Source organism: Thermobia domestica, chromosome 14, assembly GCF_964235325.1.
Source record: "Thermobia domestica chromosome 14, izTheDome1.hap1.1, whole genome shotgun sequence".
NCBI classification, from domain to species: Eukaryota; Metazoa; Arthropoda; class Insecta; order Zygentoma; family Lepismatidae; genus Thermobia; species Thermobia domestica.
In genome coordinates, this window is record NC_137467.1 from 53,305,518 (window position 1) to 53,322,374 (window position 16,857).

A 16,857-nucleotide genomic window follows, 5' to 3' on the forward strand; every position below is an offset into this window, starting at 1 on the left:
ACATGAAGAGGAAAACCCAGTTGAGTATGTAAGATAAAATGTAAATATGTGCCTGTGCGGGTCCGGACACTGCAAGAGATGTAAAAGGGGAAAAACTAATTTTAAAACTCCAAGACAGGTTGCTGCTCTTGATCGATACAAGTCCACTGATAGAACGAGAATACATATTCTGACAGCGACGGCAGAAACATTAGGCCATAATGTAAAGGAACTAGTAATAAATATGCATCGATGCTGAGAGAAAATCCCTAGCGAAGTTGCATAAGACCACAAAAACAATTTCGGAGTGCATCAAGTGCGTTAGTTGTGCAATGAGACTGAAAACTACTGCCGAATGTGACTGGTAGAGAGACTATCGACGGGTTATCAATATTTATTACAGGAGATGCTCATGAGAGGCTAATTGATGTTCTCAGTTTGTCATCATGAAGAGGAGAACGAACATGTTATTTCTACTACAGTTCATTAGCTTGAAGAATGGAACTTGGTAAAGTTCGTGCAGGCAGTTTGTTGTCACACTATTCCCTGCAATATGTGTCATGTGAACGGTGCTTTCATTCTGCTAGAGCAGATGCTCCAAAATGATCTTCTATACCTTTCTTGTAGACAATACATTTATGAATTGGTTTTAAAATGTGTATTTGACAAGTGTTGTGTTTCGTTTGCATCTGGACCAGACGTTCTCCTATTTAAGCATTTTCAGAACGATTGGTCTAAAATAGATTGTACTAACTTTATTCCAGAATTGATTATGATAATGACGTAAGGAACATTTCAGATGTAAGAAATGAAGTATTGAATTTTGCTATCAAACTTGTGGAAGCAGGACACCGCAGAGAAGATTGAAAACCTATTGAAAACTTACCCCAAAGCTACAGTACTACATAAATAAGGGATATTTCAATTTCTTCCATGTTATATTTTTTTCTTTTTCCTCATAATGGTCTATGAATCATCTTGATGGAAAAACTTATTGGTAGTTCACGGGGAAACAAAGATTTAACTTTCTCTAGCAGTTTGTTTCCAGTTTATGTAAAATACTTCCAAAATTCTTACAAATCTGTTCCATAACTACAATAAAATAACATTACATCAAAGCATTTCGTTTTTCACACGTAATAACTCTTACAAGATTATTGGTAGTTTGAAAATAATACGAGATTTGTGATTCTGGGAAAACGCCACCTCAAAATGATATGTAACATGACCCTCTTCCTATTTGAAAATTTTGACCTTAATTCAAGATGGCGGACTTCAAGATGGCCGCCATAATAATGCTATACAAAATTAGGTTGCTCATTTTCTCTAGTTCCATTATCCAAGATATCTTTCCATTCCCTTAAGCCGTTTGTAAATTACAAGAGTTTATTCCAGCTTTTCCCCATATACTATGTATTGTAAACGCATTCAAAATTTTAGGTCGTTTGGGGCACCATTTAAAATTATTCAATGGATCTAATTTTTCTCCTAGCTTAATTTTGTGCCATATGGAACTATTTTAGGGGTGAGTCCAAGGAAATTCCTAAATTTATTTTTCCCCATATAAATAAGGACCACCCTAATATATATATAATATGACCCAAAATTAAGGGAGTCATGAAGTTTTAAAATTTTCAAATGACCCCCATTTGAAACAGTATGGTACATTGGATTTGATATTTGTAAAATGAATGTAGTCAGCAAATTTGGGTTTAATCCATTCGCTTTTAGGGAAGTTACTGTGTCCACTATATAGAAGAAATGGATTCTACTATTATAGAAATAGATGGATATTCTGAGATCTCCGCAATTGGTATATTAAAAATCAAACACAGGCTTATTACAAACCAGAAATTATAAGGGGGACACTGACAGGAGGATGTGGTAAAATGAGGGTCGTGATAAGAATTAGGTTGAGAACCACTGGTCTAGAGTTTACTCCGTTATAAGTCACTTTCAATTTTTTTTTCAATATTTTTTAAAGAGGGCATACTCCTATTTCTTTGTATATAATGTGAACTGTCATGTTTAAAAGTAAATACACTAACATGAGTTAAAAATGAAAAAGTGTCGCGAAGTTTTAGAAGTTGAAAATCATGAAATATTTAATAATTATTTACATTTAAAAACAAAAAGTGGAAAAGTGACCGACTGGACTGAGATTTGAACTCAGAACCTCTAGCAAGAGAACTGTCACCAAGTTCTGTAGAACAAATGTCGGGAAAATGACTGGAACATGTTGGCTCTGGATCTGGAAAAGCCTACTGCGACCAACGCAGTCAATCGCCATGAACATCCATGGCCGAGTATAAACCCCCAGAATATAGAGGACATATCCTTCTCCATCCTCATGAACCGCATGAAGTGCTGCAATCCGTAAAAACTAGTAACATACCACATCTTACTGACAAAGAGAACTAGTAACATGTGTGCCTTCATTCAATAACGATTCAAGCTATTCTTCAGGCTAACGGCAGTCCCATGTCATATTCACAAGATGAATTTAATGAACTCCATGTGTTTCCATGTCTTTGATAACATCTGTATATGATGGATAAATTATATATTGCTGGAAATGAGAGAGATATTTCAATTCGAACAGAACCTCAGAGAATGTAGGGATGTAGACGACATGTTGTAATAGATATATAACCAGTACCTTAAAGGTTCCCGAGCAACACGAGTGTAGTTACATGTGAATTCGTCATTACCTTTAATGCCGAGATGTTCACTGTGGTGTATAGTAGAGCTTAAACAGACCAAGTGGTTAGTCAGAAAAAATACCGCTTTTATGGACAGAGATTTCTTAGTTACAGAACATACATACAAAATGAATTGTGTACACAAACAAAACTAATGGGGTGAAGGACGGCAGATGGACAAAGTCAGATGCCGAATATCACAATACATGCAACAGGATATTGTCCAAATAAATAATTCAAGAAGCCTACGATAACCAATAATCATCACTCAGATGAGAAACTCCTCTTGGTGTATAGATCTCTAGTTAAAAATCCCTGACTTCAGAGTAACAGACTTACAGATAGAGTTAAAAAGAGATTAGAGCATAATATAAAACAAGATCCTCGAGAAGTAGGGCGAACCAATCCTAAATAGAGTAGTCTGACACAAGATAGAATACAGAAGCATTATTTTGTTCAAACAGCGATGAACCATCGGGTTCTTTAAATCATGGATTGACTGATATTAATTCCATGATTGAACTATTATAAAACAATGTTAAATAAACTAATGTTTCTATAATGCAGCATTTCAGTAGCCAATAGTTAATTTCACCATAGATTACACACCTTGATTTTTAACCTATAAGAAAAATCTTAGAAGGAAATCATAGTTCATTTAGTTACATTTCCTACATACGGATTTATCTCACCTAAATTGCGCACCTTAATTTTAAGCCTATAAGAAAAACCTAGAAAGAAATCGTAGTTAATTTAGTGACATTTTCTAGATATTGATCTATCTTATCTAAATTGCGCACATTGATGTTTAGTCTATAAGAAAATCCTAGAAGGAAATCATAGTTCGTTTAGTGCCATTTTCTAGATACTGATTTCTTCATCTAATTTTTCAATAGAGTAACTTGGATAAAGATGCCCCACTTTTTCATAATTGCTCATTTTCCACTCCTGCAATTGAGGTGAGGTGGCTGAATTTATGATCAATTTGAAGACTGATGTCTTGTTTGTAATATCTCGAAAGACAATTTTATTTCAGTAAATTTAAGAACTTAAAATAAACCATTTACAAAAACCTTTAAGTGGGGCATCTTCGGCTTGCATGTGGAGGAAAGATGCCCCAGTTTTACAATTTTTAATAATGTGCTTATGAACAACATAAAAACAGGCAACTATGCTTTTGTACCACTAATATTAGTAATTTTAATTTCTACTAATTATCTATCTAATAATAAAGAAAATTTTCAACAAAATGACAAGTATTCTCCATGTATATTTTCAAAATTTGTTTGTAAACAATGGATAAAAATAAAAGAGGAAAAAGAATTGTGGACCTTATTATTATCATTTTTTCATTTCTTCAAACTTGGATTCTTGCGATCACAATTAATGCAGTGAACCTACAGTTTAAATTCCAACGACTATAACCGCTCAAATTTTCTACGGCGTTCATACCGATATTCGAACCCATGCACCAAAGGGACACGTACTAGCAACTAGACCAGAGGGGAGGATGGCTTTCTTTTAATATGTAAAAACCCACTGCCTGAAAAAGTAATGTCTCCCCTTATAACAACTTGCTAGCTACAACACTGGTATACCTATGATATCTGATTCATTATTGGAAATGCTCTTCATTTTGCAATGAAGGGATATTTGGTTCACCCAGAAATTTAGCTTTTCAAAATAATTCAACCACATAGAGGAAGTTGTGACAAATCAAGTGTGTCGCACGATCTCTCTCCCAAGGATATTTCTTTTAGTATTTTGAACAACCCTCATACATATGCAGCTCGCAGAAATGGCTTAAAATTCAATCCATGCACGTTCTCTTGATTCAGTTTGTTAGCCGACTAGTGTCATTACAGTACATATACACATATTTGAAGTCCATTCAGTCAAATGTTGGTCACGTAAGAAGCGAAAAGAAAAAAAAAGTTTATAAATTACATCATTGAAAGCAGCAACCCAACCAGGAAACGAATCCATTACTCCAAATGGGAATTTCCCGTTTGCTTTTGAGTGAACAATTAATTACAGGTTATTACAGAACAATTAGTGTTTCATACTCAAACCAAACATTGTTTAAAACATAACGAACGTATCAATCCTTGCAACACATCATAAAGTGGTTGTCGCGAACAGAAATCTTAAACCTTTAATGTTATAAAGTGGGGCATATTTGCATCGATTTTACTGAGGCAACTTTCCCAATTTTGAAGCAAAGACGCCCCAGTCGATCACGTGACATACTCATAGACGCAGAAACACAACAAAGCCCATTAGCGTTTGTAAAAGACTGAAGTTCTTAAGCAATTATGTTTTATTCATATGTTTCTATTTAACTATCGTGAAGAGCATTACTACGTTTCACACACTAAGATTATGGACACTGAAATAAGAGTAACTTAGCTTTGTGAACAGGCCTGAACAAAAGCAGCTTCTTTCACCGATGCAACTTTCACATATATTTACTCAAGACCGTGTAGTACCGTTTCACGTGCACGGCAAGTCCTGTGACCACAAGCAACAGGCCTTGAGCAATTTGAGCAGGGGCATCTTCACTCAGTGGGGCATCTTTACCCAAGATACTATATTTTTTAGTATCAAATATTTCTCTAAAAATCAAAAATATAGTGGGGGTAAGGGAGATCTTTCGTGGAGAACATGGTGACTCAATGGCAAAGCGCTTACCTTAAATTCGAGGGATACCTGATTCGATCACAAGTAATGTTAGTTTGCGGTAAATAGTTCAGTTTTCATGAATGTACGAGGGATCTTTCTTTTCTCTCACATTTTCATTTTCCCAATTATTTTGCAATAATTGACTTTTATTAACGATTCGTATTCCTTATGCTAATGGATATAGTGGTAGTATGTTTACCTGATGGAGGCTCTAGAGGGAAATCACAACAATAACAAAAAAAAAGTATTGCTACTAGCTAAGTAGTGGCGGACCTAATCCGGAGCCAGGGAATCTAGGCCACCCAGTTTTTTGGATTGACAAAAATTTATTGAAGTACAATTTACATATTATTGAAAGTTTATGTAGGAAGCGCTGCCGTTCATTCTTCATTGCAAAATTTTTTGAAACATTAGATGTTCCTAGTTCCTGTTAACGAAGTGTTAACGAAACGGATTCCAAATTAAAATGATTTTCGTAAACTCATTGTATACCTATCATAGTCTGGTTTCTGGCTATTTAACCCCAGTTTTTAGCTTCTAGATCCGCTACTCTAGCTAAGGAATGAAAGATCATCTATGTACACCTTGTCTCAAAAAGGTTGAGCGCATTCTTTATTGGTGTTTTGAGGCAAAAATTTTCTAAGTCCAGCTTCGGGTATCTTCGGGAAAAAGTAAGCCAGGTTCGAACCTCCAAGCCAGCCTTTGCAATCGGGAAAAAGTTTGCAGATGTGTTTTTCTTCTTTTAAATATAATAAGACTTGTTACCAAGTGTTTAAAAAAGCAACATTGATTGAAATACTTAATGATACAATATTTCGAAACCTTTTTTTTTTTAACATCAGCACATGCTTGTTTGTCATTTAGCTCTCCATACGTAATGGAACATTTAAATACGTTAAAGAATCTTTCCATATGTAAAAGAATGCTCAAAGTTAAGAAATAGAACATAATTATCGCCTGAGTACTAAAATAAAAGTCAAAGTAAAACAGAAACAGCGTTTGTAATGGATATGAATGTCATAATTATCTTGAGATCCGTTATACATCGCTAGAAGCAGTTCTAGAAGTCCTTGCGTTAGCTCATTGGTAAGCTGTCGGATTTCAAATCTTAAGGTTGAGAGTTCGAATCCCGTCTAGGTTAGTCCTTTTTTATTAAATTATATTTTCCGCAATGCATGAAAAATTATATAAAATAATTACATTAGAATACATAAGTTGTGTATATATAACATAATCATTGCAGAACATAGTAATTATTATGTTTAAAATATAACATCTGAGATAATTTTCACAGTAGGTCGGTATTATATATGAGGATGTAAATACAACTTAAGAAACTCGTTCAATAGCAATAAATAAGTTATGTAGTGTATTTATTTGCATCTATTTGTCATACAGATGTAACTTCTCAATATTCTCATTACAGCATGTCATTTACATTCGTGAAATACAATATATTCCTACGGATATAGAAAGTGTATAAACAGAGTATCCAAAGTCGTATCCTGCTTCAAGACACATAACTTTTCCCGATCCCCTTAACGTCACGGGAAGAAACACAAACTCTCTTTAGAACGGAATGTCGTTACTTAGAGTCTCATTCGAATACGTTGAATATGCTTTTGTATATTCATCTCTCTCTCTCTCTCTCTCTCTTTCGCTTTGTTTATGTGTGTGTGTGTGTGTGTGTTGCGGAATATCCCAAGTTGAATACAACATTTGCGAAGTATATGAGCATCATTGTCATCGAATACCAGAAATTGAAAGTCGTGTTTCTTCAGGTTGGGTTTGCGTGTTCATGTTAGCTCACTGGTAGAGTACGGACTTGCCAATAAAGAGGTCTTGAGTTCAAAGCCTACAGCTAATAATTATTCTTTTGTTAGTAGGATTGCACAGAAATCGGATACAAGGAGTGGTTTATTTCTAGAAATATTTTCAGAAGCGTTTAGGTAGCCCTGAAAAGGGCTGTTTTCGGGAGTTAAGGCGGGGACATTAATATTGTGTCCAAGACCCTTCTGAATTTATTACACGCTCCATTCTTCTGGGCATGGAATCTATTACATGGGTGACAAATCTATCTCCTTCCCCTACCTCCAGCCATGCTTCGGAAACAAGATGCCACAGGTCATCCTGAGTTCTTGGTGGATCTGCCTCAGGCCAACTTTCCCTTAGAGTACGCTTCACTTCTGCCCACATATTTTCCATGAGATTGAGGTCTGCTCCACGAGCGGCCAGTCGATTAAATCAATCTCAGGATGCCCTGCGAACCATTCCTGAATCACACGGGAAGTATGTATTGGCGACTGGTATTGCTGGAACTGAATTACACCATCAGGCTGAAATACTCGTACAGATAGCACCATGATATTACTGATAATGTCTAAGTACTGAGCATTGTCCAGATGTCCTTCAATTCTATGAAGCGGTCCTGCTCCGCGACTGGAAATCCAACCCCAACATAAAATAGATACATGGCCACTGCGATTGCAAGCAGCCACATATCCATGGTCATATCGGGTGACTCTCGGACGATACACAAAACGGCGTCCCTCCTTTGATGTTGTGAATATGGATTCATCTGAGAAAACTACGTTTTCCCAATTGAGACCCACATTCGCCTGTGCAAACGCGAGACGGTAAATTTTGTGGTCGTCTGAGAGTTTTTCCTTCACGGCAGCAACACGGCCACGTAACCTAGCATGACCAAGCCTTCGCAGAGCTGTATGCTTTCTACCAGGAAAGAGAGAAACTTCCCTTAGCTGTCTAGACGTCCTTAGTGGGTCTAACCGGGCTTCGTTTACTAATCTCGCATCTTAGGCTTCGGTTGACACATGCGGACGACCAGGAGATCGTAAATTATCAGTCTGACCTGTAGCACCATATTTCCGAATCCATCGCCTTCCTGTAGAGGCCGGGTCACCTACTCGCCTGCTAGCTGCAGTTGCAGAATAACCTTCCAACTCCCATAAAGTAATTACTGCTGTACGTCTATCCATAGTTACCAATGTTCTGAGCTGTGAGAAGGAAGCAATAGGTAAAAGCTAGTACCTGACGTGTGATTGGTTACTTGCACGACACGCCTATTGTGGGGAACAGCGTTGCCAGATCTAGCATAATGATGCTAGATCTAGCATAATTTGCATGTCTCTAGCATCTAGCATCTTGCTTTTAGCATCCTGCCCAAATCTAGCACAATTTCAGCAAATTTATCAGAAAGCCGTAAAACCTGGAGATGAGAAAGAAGTTGGTCGTGGGAAGAAAAAGAACGGCAGAAATGTATCCTCTTCCATTGATTCATACAGTCGGTAAACCATACAGGCAGTCTTATTTTCCGAAGTAAGTTCGAAACGTCTTTGGGATTTTTTGTGGCTCCACCCAGGGTTTTCTAATCCTTTAACTCCGAGGCATGGGCGGAGCTATGGGGGCCATTCTCCCCCCAACTTTTTGACAACTTCGCCATCTTTATTTCTGACTTCATGATCATATTTATTCCTGAAATGACAGCTCCGAGACCGACCAAAAATCTGCCCCCCCCCTCCCCTAGCAGACGATTCCCAACTCCCCTTATGCTGCGAAGTAATTTTCTTTCAAAATATGTAAACAAAAACTTTGCATTCATTTATACGATATATACGCCATTGAGTCTGGCAACGACTGCATTAATTTAGCTGAGTTAAAATTTTGGTGCGTGAAGTATTGCATTCTTGCTCTCTGTGTATTTTAAGTTACGTTATCGTATCTCAACTTCGTTTTTTAAAACTCCAGAATTAGTAATTATGAGGATCTAGCATAATTTGACCGAATCTAGCATAAGTTCGATCAGGTTTTGGAATAATTCCGAGCTGTGAGTCTGGCAACGCTGGTGGGGAACGACTTGGTCAACGACTCGCGAAAGAAATCTGAAAATGGTGTGCCGTAATAATAATATCAAAAACAGTTTTTATAAAGGAATATTAATACATACGAAAAGCTGTTTAAAGAATGAATTGTTATACTGACTTTACACGTATAAAAACATATACCATATACCAAACAGATTGAGCGATATGATGTAAGCTGTTTTGAGACAAACTCTTTCGAAGTCCAACTTTGGGTATCTTCGGAAAACAGTAAACTAAAGCTGCTGGTTCGAACCTCCAAAGCCAACCTTAGTAATCGGGAAACAATGTACAGATATGTTTTTCCTTCTGTTAAATATAATAAGACATGTTGAAATGGTATTAAGTGTAGAAAAAAGTAACATTGAAATACTTAATGATACAATATTTCGAGACTATGTATTCACACTCTCGTTTCGTCATTGTGATTTCCATACGGAAAAAAGCATTTACGTATGAGCTCAGTTATATTTCAGAAGCAGCTTCCGAAAAGCGGTCATGTTAGCTCAGTGGTACACCACCGAGCGTTTAAATCGTGAGTTCGATACCCGTTCAGGTGAAATTCTTTTATGATATTCTACTTTCCTCAATGCATGAAAATTATGTAAAATAGTTACATTACAATTCATCAGTTGTATATATCAGTTGAATATATATATTCATATCATTTCACGACATAAGTAATTCTTATCTTTAAAATATAACATCTGAGGTATTGACAGAACGTCGGTGTGTTATGTGTGAATATTGAATACAAATTTAAAAAATCGTGTAATAGCAATAAATAAGTTATGTAATGTATTTATTTGCAGCTACTTTCATCGCAGATAACTTCTCAATATTCGCATTACAGCATTTAGGTAGAGCATATCGAAAATCGGATCGTGGTCCAAGACAAAAAACTAGCTAGCCCCAAACTGTCACGTAAGAAATTCGCGAATCGCAAAAGTAAAATGAAGAGATTGAGAGCGGTAATTCCTTAATCGCTCTCTCTCAACTCTCTCTTATCTGCATTTATACACATAAAAGTATATGTATGTATGTTCCAACATAACTCATGTATGCCTAGGGCAGGGTTTCTCAACCTGGGAGCCGCGGCCCCTAGGGGATCGCGAAGATAGGCGGAAGAGATAAATATAGTTAGAATCTAATACCAGAAATTATTTTTAAATATTATTTTTAATTTTGTTCTGATAGGCATACTTTTGTTTTTTATACACACTGTAAAGAACAATAAAAAATAAGTCTACTGAACATTTTCAAAGGGTGTAGAATTCGTGTTACTATTCGGTTCAAAGTCTTGTCGTCGCGAATTCTGTCGAGAAATTTTAAGCTTAAAATATACAAAACGAAAATCATGCCTGTTGTTCTGTATGGTTGCGAAACATGGTCGCTTACTTTGAGGGAAGAACATAGACTGAAAGTATTTGAGAACAAGATCCTGAGACGAATATTCGGACCCAAGAGGAACGGGAATGGGGAATGGCGGAAACTTCATAACGAGGAACTACATAATTTATACGGTTTACCCAACATTGTTAGGGTCGTCAAGTCTAGAAGGCTTAGGTGGGCAGGTCATGTAGCTAGAATGGAAGAAAGTAGAAACGCTTTCAAAATCTTGACTGGAAGACCAATCGGAAAACGACCATTAGGAAGACCTAGGCGCAGATGGGAGGACAATATTAAGATGGACTTCGCTGAGATACGAATACAAAGTAGAAACTGGATCCAATTGGCTAAAGATAGAAGTCAGTGTAGAGCTTTTGTGAACGCGGCATTGAACCTCCGGGTTCCATAGGCCATAGAGTTAGTTAGTTAGTAGAGTTGTTTAAAAATGAATTTAAATCAAAGAGGTATGATATAAAACTAATGAGAACTGTATATAGAAATACTAGAAAAATACACATGCAACAAAACCTGCACATTGAAATACAATTAAAATTAAAATCTAATGAGACACCTAAGCATGGTGTAATTTCACTAGTTCAGCAATGTCCGGTTCAATCTTCATGACGAACATTATCAAGCCATTTTCAACTGATAAGCAATTTCTCATCTTTGTTTTAATGTTTACCATAAAAAACACACTTTCGCACAAGTACGATATAGCAAATGGAATTATTACTTTTAAAGCAGCAATCCCCAGACCAGGACATTCTTCTCTCCTCATCAGGCAGAACTTGTCCAAGTCTTCGTTACAAAAAACCAGTTGCAAAGACTTGTCGCATGATCATTCTATTATTTGGTCAAGAAGTTGTGGGCTTAGATCGGATACGTTAATGGCCTCTTCAATGAAGGAGTTCAACATCCATCTTGAACCAGCACCTTCGTCGTTGGGAATATAGATATTACAGTTACTGTATCCACTGTCAGTGCCGGGCGCCGAAAAAAGGGGCCACACATTTCGGAGGAAGTGTGTTACTCATGTTAGGAAAGTGCATGTGCACATGGGTAAAATAGAAGGAAAAATGTGCTCAAAATTAAGGAAAGGTAGGGTTTATTTTGAAAATGTTATTGAGCTTCGTGCCAACCATGGTGGCGCTTCGTAGCTAGTCTGTCGACGTCACTCATATATACGGTGACATCGTACTATACTCTCGCCCCGGGCGCTGATTTTCCATGGCACTGTTCACTATAAACAAAAAAATGGATTCTACTATTATAGAAATAGGTATGTTAAAAATCCCACACAAGCTTATTATAAAACAAATTATAAAAGGGTCGCTGGCAAGAGCGTGTGATAAAAGGGGATCGTGATAGGAATCAGATTGAGAACCACTGGCCTAGAGTAATTTTAACCACATTTCTTATAGTTTCGAAAAGAGTGCTGTCGGGTTACCTATGGTGAAATGGAGGGGGATACATATAAAAGATTGGTAGAAAATGATCGATATTAGATTCATAGTTTTCGGGGTCGCTTAGATAAATAGTGAGACTTTCAATTTCGCTTAACTCCGATTAAGCTCTCATTAGTGGGGATGGGCACGAACGACTTTTCTTTGAAACTCGACTCGACTCGAAACAGACATCTTTGAGGTCTACTCTTGGACTCGGCGCGAAAAATATCTTCCAACTCGACTCGGATTAGAGTCAAGTCGAACCAAAACGAGCAAAATCCTGTGTGTAGTCCTACCTGGACAATACATAGACAATAATTATTCTATCATCAATTATACTACTATTACTACAAATAATAATAATAATAATAATAATAATAATAATAATAATAATAATAATAATAATAATAATAATAATAACAATAATAATAATAATAACCGTATTATTATTATTATTATTATTATTATTATTATTATTATTATTATTATTATTATTACAACACCGTGTACAAACATGAACAATAGATGGTTAGTAAAGGAATACTAAAAGCTAGTTGACTGCCGACGTCGGTAGTTATGAACTCTACAAGGCAAAGACATCGTTCATTACTCTAAGCTGTAAGCGTCGGTGGACTACAGATGGTCAACTATTGACCTCTCGCCAGAAATTGGTGGCCCCGCAGCGACGATCCGTGGTGGCCCAAGTTCCATTTTGAAAACTTTACTACCAGCAGCAGAGACGCGATGAAACGCCAACGAACCACAAAATTACTCTCCCAAAATATGTCAAAATGCCTATATGCGTGATTTGTTTATATTTAGGTGAATCAAAAAACACAAAACAAATACCCGGGGTGGACGCAAACTATCAATATTACGATTACTAGGCACGTGTTCTTCTGACTTCCCCACGGAAACGATCATAAAAAGCTTGGTTGTTGAAGGATAAATCATTGACGTCTTAATTTAGCCAATCAGACAAACCCCTACATCTCGAGTTCTAGAAGGTGATACCGTGAACCGTTTCAGATTTATTGCTTCCTGGTGGAGTACTATCCATGGGCAAAATTTCAGCATAATAGCCGACATGCATCTTCGGTGCCTCTTATCTTTAGTACAATTTTAACCAGAGATGGTGTGGGTCAATGAAAATTTGATCCACGACCCACCATGACCCACTATCACCCACCACCCAAATGCCCCATTGGCCCACTCTGATCCATCAACCATCGTGATCCACTCTGACCCACCACCAACTATGAACCACTCTGAACCATTGTGACCAACTCCGCCCACCAAAACCCATCGACATCAACTCTGACCGATGGCCCACGTCCTCCTCTCCATTGGCTAAAGAGGTTACACTTGTAATAAAACAAGACTGTGAAATTATCACTTATCGGAGTTTGAATTTCTACCGTTAATGGCTCAAGCACCTCTCTGTTACAATACTGGTGGGTCTGACCTTTACGATATATAATGGCAAAGTGTTTCTCATCTTCCAAATTAAAATGAATTTAAATTTATCATATATAATTATTTCTTTGTTGCCTTACAGACACATTTCAGTAGAAAATAGGGTGAAATTTGAAAGTTTCAAATCAAGGAAAAGTAGACCAACGTGAAAAAATCAGAGAGAGAGAGAGAGAGAGAAACTAATTTTCTATATAATTAAGCATGCCGTACTAATTGAAAATGCCCATGTAATTAAGTTTAGAATACAAATTTTATGGCCATTTTTCTCTAACTTTATGGCTTGATTGCCTTATGCTCGGAACGCTCCATATATTAAACACCAGCTTCAGCAATTATAAATAGAAAGCAGTGGGTATAAAATTCAAAAAGAACTTTAATTTGCATTACTCAATTTGTTTCTCAACTAATATCAATCGTTTTCGATTATTTTTACAAATCAACCCACTACCAATTTCCAATATATAGAAAATGCACCCCCGTCCCCCCGCTCATAAAAGATAATTTTAAAAAATGCCAGGACATATTCTCTTTATTTTTAATAAAGAGTTATATGCTGAATTTCAGCTCTCAGTTGAACGGCTTGTGAGATACTCAATTTTTCGCTCATGTGGTTCGGATTCCACGTTAATCAGTAGGTCCACGTCTCATATAGCCTCGCTGCTGAAAGGGACGCTAAACTAAACTCAACTCAACTCAATTTTTCGCAAAAATTCGGACTTCTACTCCCCCTAAGGATATGTATTATAATGAAAGTGACACGCGTATGATAACTTCCCAGTTGGGATTGGAGCCTGATTATATACCAAACGTCAATTTATTTGACTTTGCAATTTGACCGTGATGATTACGCAGACATAGTTACTTTCAATTTTTTATGATACATATCCTTATTTCATATGTTACAAATGATTCAAAAATACTTTTTCAAGCAGTTAGCTCCTCTAGAATCTCACAGGCTGCATCCCAAAATCCAACTCCTACTATCCTATGACAATCCAAAAGTGACTGAACTGTTTTTATTAGGAACAAATGACAAAAGAAAAATGGAGATCTTGAAAGTAAAATGTAGAAAAGCTCGGTGCCCCCAATAACTACATATTTCTCCGCCCCTTCATCCCGAACTTAAAAATAAAACTTAATTCGAATATGGTTAATTAGTGAATTTATTACAGTTAAATTCCACTCACTACATGCTACAGCTACAACTATGTAACAAAAAATAACAACTGTGAAACATGTTCTGAATTACTATTAGATTTCTTACGCTATTATTAAACATATTAGAATAGTAAACGAGGATTGTTCGTGAAATAGTATATTTGCTCTTGATTTATAACTTTTTCATACGGAAAAAAATAAAATATTATTCAAGTTTTAAACTTTGCACTCTGCAAATATGTTGCCCTCTAGGCAATGGGACTAATGTGAAATGTGGACTATTGTGGACTAATGGGAAATGCTGCACTGTTAGCGGCGCTGAAAACTTACGATTCGATTCTAATATCGAATGATTTCGATATCTTTATGTCGCTACGTAACCACCCTGGGTGCTAATGGGAGCTTAGTTGGACTTGAATTGAAAGTAGAAACATTCGCCTAAGCGACCACGAAACTATGGATTCGATACTAATATCGACCCGTTTCTAGCATTTTTGATATGTATCCCGACAGTACTCTTTTTCCAGACTGTAAGAAATATAGTTAAAATTGCTCTAGATATATCAGAATTATGTTGAAATACACACATAAATCCACTTTTATATTCTGTATAAATAGAGAGTGAGCGAGCGAGAGAGGGCGACTGAAGGCATCACCACTTCCACATTGCAAAAGCATATATCAGGAATTGAATTGAAAATCTATGTAAAGACTTTCTGCTGTGGCATGCTTCATAAGGACAATTCCAGTCTGTTCACGTGACCTTTGGGGTTCATGAATTTTTTTGTGAGCGTTCCGACTTTGGACTCTCTGTTTATACCTTCTGTTTATGCATCGAATAACTTTTCAAGAACATAAATGACATTCTGTATTATGAATGTTGAGAATTACCCTCTATATGACAAATAGCTGCAAATAAATACACTACATGATTTATTTATTGCTATTGAACGAGTTTCTTAAGTTGTATTTACATCCTCATATATAATACCGACCTACTGTGAAAATTATCTCAGATGTTATATTTTAAACATAATAATTACTATGTTCTGCAATGATTATGTTATATATACACAACTTATGTATTCTAATGTAATTATTTTATATAATTTTTCATGCATTGCGGAAAATATAATTTAAAAAAAAGGATTAACCTAAACGGGATTCGAACTCAAAACCTTAAGATTTGAAATCCGACAGCTTACCAATGAGCTAGCACAAGGACTTCTAGAATTATGCTTCTAGCGATGTATAACGGATCTCAAGATAATTATGACATTCATATCCATTACAAACGCTGTTTCTGTTCTACTTTGACTTTTATTTTAGTACTCAGGCGATAATTATGTTCTATTTCTTAACTTTGAGCATTCTTTTACATATGGAAAGATTCTTTAACGTATTTAAATGTTCCATTACGTATGGAGAGCTAAATGGCAAACAAGCATGTGCTGATGTTAAAAAAAAAAAAAGGTTTCGAAATATTGTATCATTAAGTATTTCAATCAATGTTGCTTTTTTAAACACTTGGTAACAAGTCTTATTATATTTAAAAGAAGAAAAACACATCTGCAAACTTTTTCCCGATTGCAAAGGCTGGCTTGGAGGTTCGAACCTGGCTTACTTTTTCCCGAAGATACCCGAAGCTGGACTTAGAAAATTATTGCCTCAAAACACCAGTAAAGAATGCGCTCAACCTTTTTGAGACAAGGTGTACTTATTCTAGTATATAACTTTTTGTAGCTGCACGAAGCTTTCCTTGTCTTATGGTGATACAATTAATTTCATTTAATGAATATGGCTTCACTAAAAAGAATTAAACAATATTTTTAAAGTCCTTTAGTGGGAGAAATATTCGCTGATAGACATGTCTTTTGTTAAGAGCTTGATATACTAAAATTAATACAAAATTTACGATTTTTCATTTGCTTGTTTTTCATAAGTGAAAGGAGATAATGAAATGCAATTCACCACAATTATAGATAAACAGAACTATGTTGTACAACAGAAAATATTATGAACCTGAAAAAAATTTTAGTGTTGCCATCCATAGAAGTTATAATGTTGTCAGAGTAATAATTGCCCCAAATTCTAAGTTAAGGCAGCGACTAGAGGAAAGAACTCAATTGCATTTAATTACGTAAC

General features: G+C 36.1%; 1 protein-coding gene across 1 annotated transcript in view; it reads right to left on the minus strand.

Annotated features, from left to right (window-relative positions):
* Positions 1–16,857, minus strand: part of LOC145669828 (uncharacterized) — a 106,372-nt gene that overhangs the window by 64,975 nt on the left and 24,540 nt on the right. The gene's annotated exons all lie outside the window — the stretch shown is intronic.